The 4,911-nt window shown below is 33.8% G+C and overlaps 1 pseudogene; it reads left to right on the top strand.

Annotated features, from left to right (window-relative positions):
- Positions 1-3,036: 3,036 nt before the first annotated feature.
- LOC149579718 (scopoletin glucosyltransferase-like) lies at positions 3,037-4,679 on the top strand (annotated as a pseudogene).
- The last annotated feature ends 232 nt before the right edge of the window (positions 4,680-4,911 follow it).

Genomic DNA, 4,911 nt, shown 5'->3' on the forward strand with positions numbered 1-4,911 from the left:
GCAATACAAGATACTTTCCTTTGATTATTTAGATATCTGGATGTTCAATAACTCATCTCTCAACATTGTCCTCTTTAATCTATGTTATTGTTGATGGATTGAATTCTATATGTATCTTTGATTATCAAATATTGCATGATGCATAATGTTTGTCTATTTGGGCTCCATTACTAAGGTTAAATTCACTAAGACTAAGGTCTATATTCCATAAAAGTTCTCTGTCCAATAAATGATGTTGTTCACATTATCTATAAGATTTTTTATGACACTTTGATTCAATATTAGACTCTATTCACCCAATGTAAAATGTATGTTATTGTTAGAGTAAAGTGTTAATTTAATTTAATTTATTAAATTACCTTTATTCCTTTCTTAAGATTTCACTTTATGCACTTTGCATTCTCATTTATTAATTAATTAGTAATTATTAAATGACATTTACCTAGTAGGGTTTCCCTTTTAGGTTTTCAATCTCCTTCTATAAGGATTGAACACCTATAATTATCTCTTATTCTTTTTTAATTTGATAGTATATTTGCATATTTTTCGAGAAAAATCCATAATAAAACAATATGAAAACTAAAGACAAGACTAAGTAACATAGACAAAGTAATTTCTCACAAGCTAAATTTTGACATTTACAATGCAAATGTGAAGATAGCATCACCATAAGTAAAATTCAAATGAAAAAGAGACAAGAGTAGGCCTCAAGGTTTTCATAATTATAATAATATGAAAAGGATAGTATAAGTTATAAAACTCCCCTTAAAATAGTAGTATATATTCTAATAGCATAATAATCAATTCCTCCTAGAAGAATCATTTTGATCATATCTAGTTCTAGCATCATACTATAATCTAAAGCATGATAAAATATCTATTAATAAAATACCACACAAAGGTGTTATTCCCACCTATTAATTTAAGGACTGCAAGGAGGAGATATTAACATGGATTGGAAAGAATAGGAAGCCAAGTGAATCTAACACTATATAATTGGATAAGGAAAGACATTAAGAGAAGATATTAAATTAATCAAGCTAGATATTTTTAGTTAGCACAACTCTAATCAAATTCTTCAATACTAGACACAATCTCATTAGTTAGATTGTAATTTTTTTATAAATACAATACAAATTTTAAATAAATATTTGGCATTATATTAGTATATTTTGTAGTACTTCATACTTACACCAAAAAAAAATAAAGATAATTATTTCTCTTTTTATAAACAATGAAGACTTTTGCTAACAATGATCTTGTCAAGATGAGTCATTTTGTAGCTATGCTAAACTTGGGAAAGGGAAGAATTTTTTGTGAAAATACCTAAGCCATCTAAAGTTACACTCTTAGCTCAATTTTTGGGACAAAATGCGGTTCTAATAACATGTGTTTTATTAGAATCTAAAATTGATCTTTTGAATAAGGGATCCTTTGATCATTCAAATAAAAAAGAAATGGTGGGAATTCCTTCCTAAAGCCCCAAAAATGGTAGGGTTACCTATATATAAATCTTAAGATAATCAAGAAGTTTGGATATAGATGTAAATAAGGGTTAGCCCTTCAACATGATTTCGATACTAGAGATTGCCCCTTTCAATGTGTACTTCTATAGGACTCAGATCACGAGCAAGACTAAAGGTTTTCTTCTCCATTATTTCTTGTGAGTGCTCATTTGAATGGAGATTCTATAGATTTTATTTATTAATATAATATATATGGCTTAGAATTTTTACCAATTAAAAAAAAAAAGATTATTACAATATAACTGGTCATATTTTAATAAGCAATAGTAATTTTTTTTACACAAGTAAAATATGTGTATAATCAATAAAATAAGTTTAAAGATAAAATTAGGCAAGAGTCTAAAACACAATGGTAAGTTTTTAGCCTCTTATTTGTGAGGTCTTCGGTTCGACTGTACTCAAGTTTAATAAATAATAAAAATATATAATAATAACAATTAATCACAACTCATAATAATTATTAATCTTGATGTCGGCCTTCTACCGATCAAAACGTGTACATATTTACATTTAAAATAAAATAAAACCACTAGTGGTACACTAGTTACCATATTTCATTGCAATTTTGAGATGTATGTTGGCATGATATTAATCCTACTTAAAATAGTGTTAAAAAAGAAAAAGAAAATTAAATGTTACATTTAAAAAGGAAGATGATTTATAACAATTAGTTTTTGTGTAATATATAAATATGTAGGTAACTATTTTATTAATTTAAATAATTAATATTAGTTTTTTCACATGTATACTAATAGTTGATCACAGGTACTATTATTTGATCATATTTTAGTTTTTAAGTTGGTGATTGACGCATTTGTGCACCACTATTGGGACATTTCATAAAGACTACTGGGTCATTTAACCACAAGTATTTGACATTTTTGAGTGAGTGACTATTGAAGCATGAACGTAGTGGGTATAATGCAAACATTTTAAAATGGTACTTTTGGACCACATTCCATTCTAAGGACCCCTACAAAGAAATCTACGAATACCTAAAAGTCAAAATGTTAGCATTGAACACTTCACTCTTCTACAAAAGTAGAGAAAACAAATACTCAAAATTTAACTTACAGTTAAAAAGAACTTCTAATTGAACGATATATATATTAAAGAAAAAATGAAAATAATCTAATTTCTAACAGCGCCATTAATAGACCTAGACAAAGCAAAAACAATTATTTCAGACATTAGTTTTTCCAAATTACAGACTTGCTTGCTACTTTCAGGGATTAATCACATCCCGAGCCATGCAATACGGACCGTCTAAAACTTAAAACTCTGACACAAAGCCAAGCAATCAACGTCAACTGTTTTTGTTGTATCTACGTACTGACAACAGCTTCGTCATGCGCGACGGAAGGAGAAGAAAAACTCCTCACGAAAGTTGCCCGAAGCTTATCTTCGAGTCTCACCACAAAATTCATTCCAATTATTTTATCGAATAATCCGCTCTTTCAATAAGGACGACGATGACTTCATTTCAAGAGCTTTGTGTGTGTTGGCGAAGATGAGCGGTTTGAAGAAGCCTCATGTTGTGGCGCTGCCATTTCCAGCGCTTGGTCACTCCATCCCTTTTCTCGATCTCGTAAAGCTCCTCGCTTCTAACGGCGTTGCCGTGAGTCATGTCACAACGCCTGCTAACGTCTCTCTGCTGCAGGAACATCTTCATCAAGCTCTTAAAGACGATCTTGATATCCGTCTGGTCGCCCTTCCCACGCTTGACGTTGAAAATTTATGTGGACGAGAGAGGACGGATCTCGTTCCCTTGTAGTCCAGAGGTCTCATCTTCCAAATGGCCCAAAAACTTCAAAACCCTTTCGACAAATGGATGGAGGAGCAATTCCACAAACACTCAGCGACACCTTCCGGTGTGTATTGTCTACGACATATTTATGGGGTGGGCTATCGACACGGCGCAAAAATATAACGTTGCCAGTGTTCTGTTCAATACATGCGGCGCCTTTGCCACGACTCTGATGAATTCCATTGCTTGTTCGATATTGCAAAACATGGTGGAGAAAGATGAGGACGGCAGTCTTGTCGTAAGCTTGAATCTGCCACGTCCTCTCAGATTGTCCAAGTATGAGGTATCCCCTGTTTTCGTCAACTGAGACCTTTCAAACCCCATTCAGCGTTTTCTTTATAAGCGTATGCAGGAGATTGGAAAAGGGTCGGGAATACTGATCAATACGTTCCACGATCTCGAGCCTTCCTCTGTGCAGCACTTGAAATCTTTGATTGCTAAACCAGTTTGGGCCATAGGCCCTGTGCACCCACAAAATTTATCGAGTGGAGCAAGAAATGTTAACATGGTCCGAGGGAAAATGGTGGACATTGATGAAGAAGAGCTGGTTTGCTGGATGGATTCGAAAAGCCCTCGTTCTGTTGTGTATGTTTCATTCGGAAGTCAGACCGTTTTGTCAGAAGAGCAAACACATGCCTTGGCCAGAGGTCTGGAAGGCAGCGGACAAGCATTTGTATGGGCTATCAAAATGTATCCAAATATTGAACCGGGGTCTTCAGATTCGAAAACTGATCAAATTAGCAGATATTTGCCAGAGGGCTTTATGGAGCGAACGAAAGAAAGAGGGTTAATAGTACGCGGTTGGGCGCCTCAACTTGTAATTCCTTCTCATCCCTCAGTAGGTGCCTTCATAAGTCACTGCGGATGGAACTCTGCGCTGGAGATCATTTCTCTTGGTGTTCCGATTCTCGCATGGCCCATGTTTGGAGATCAGCACTTCAATTCTAAGCTTTTTGCTGAACTGGGCGTAGGAATCCAATTGTGTGAGCACTTAGATGGGATTCCAGAGGAGAAAAGAGTAAAGGAAGGTGTGAGAATGGTTCTGGTTGGAGAGAAAGGAGAAGACATGAGAGAGTGCGCAGAGAAATTGAAGGAGATGGCTGCAAATGCAATCAAAGAGAAAGGATCTTCAGCCGCAGATTTGACAGCTTTTGTAAATCACGTATATAAGTTAAATTCCACATCGACCTTGCACAAGAAAGAGGTGGAACCGAGTCTCGTAAATCCAAGTGCTGAATAAGGTTTTATCGCTGAATATTGCTTCTCCACTGTAATCCCTTTCCCTCTATGTTTACTTTTCCGCTGGTGGCTTCAAGCCGACTTAAAGAAGTCTCATTTAGTACTAATTCTCAAGTTTTTAATCTTTATTAATGTTTTCATTAGTTTCTTTTAATTAATTTGTATACTTAAAAATTTATAAAATTCTAAGCTGTGCATGTTTTTATTTTTAAAAATAGGGTTTTGTGGTTTTGTTTTGTGTCGACAGGTAATTGGTTGACTATTTATTATTCATTTATTATTATTGTTAAAATTAATTATTATTGTTTTGTGTTAATTTTGTATAGAATTGAATGAAAA

Source organism: Cupressus sempervirens, chromosome 1 (assembly GCF_028749045.1).
Source record: "Cupressus sempervirens isolate cs-2001-9-10 chromosome 1, ASM2874904v1, whole genome shotgun sequence".
In the NCBI taxonomy this organism is placed as follows: Eukaryota; Viridiplantae; Streptophyta; class Pinopsida; order Cupressales; family Cupressaceae; genus Cupressus; species Cupressus sempervirens.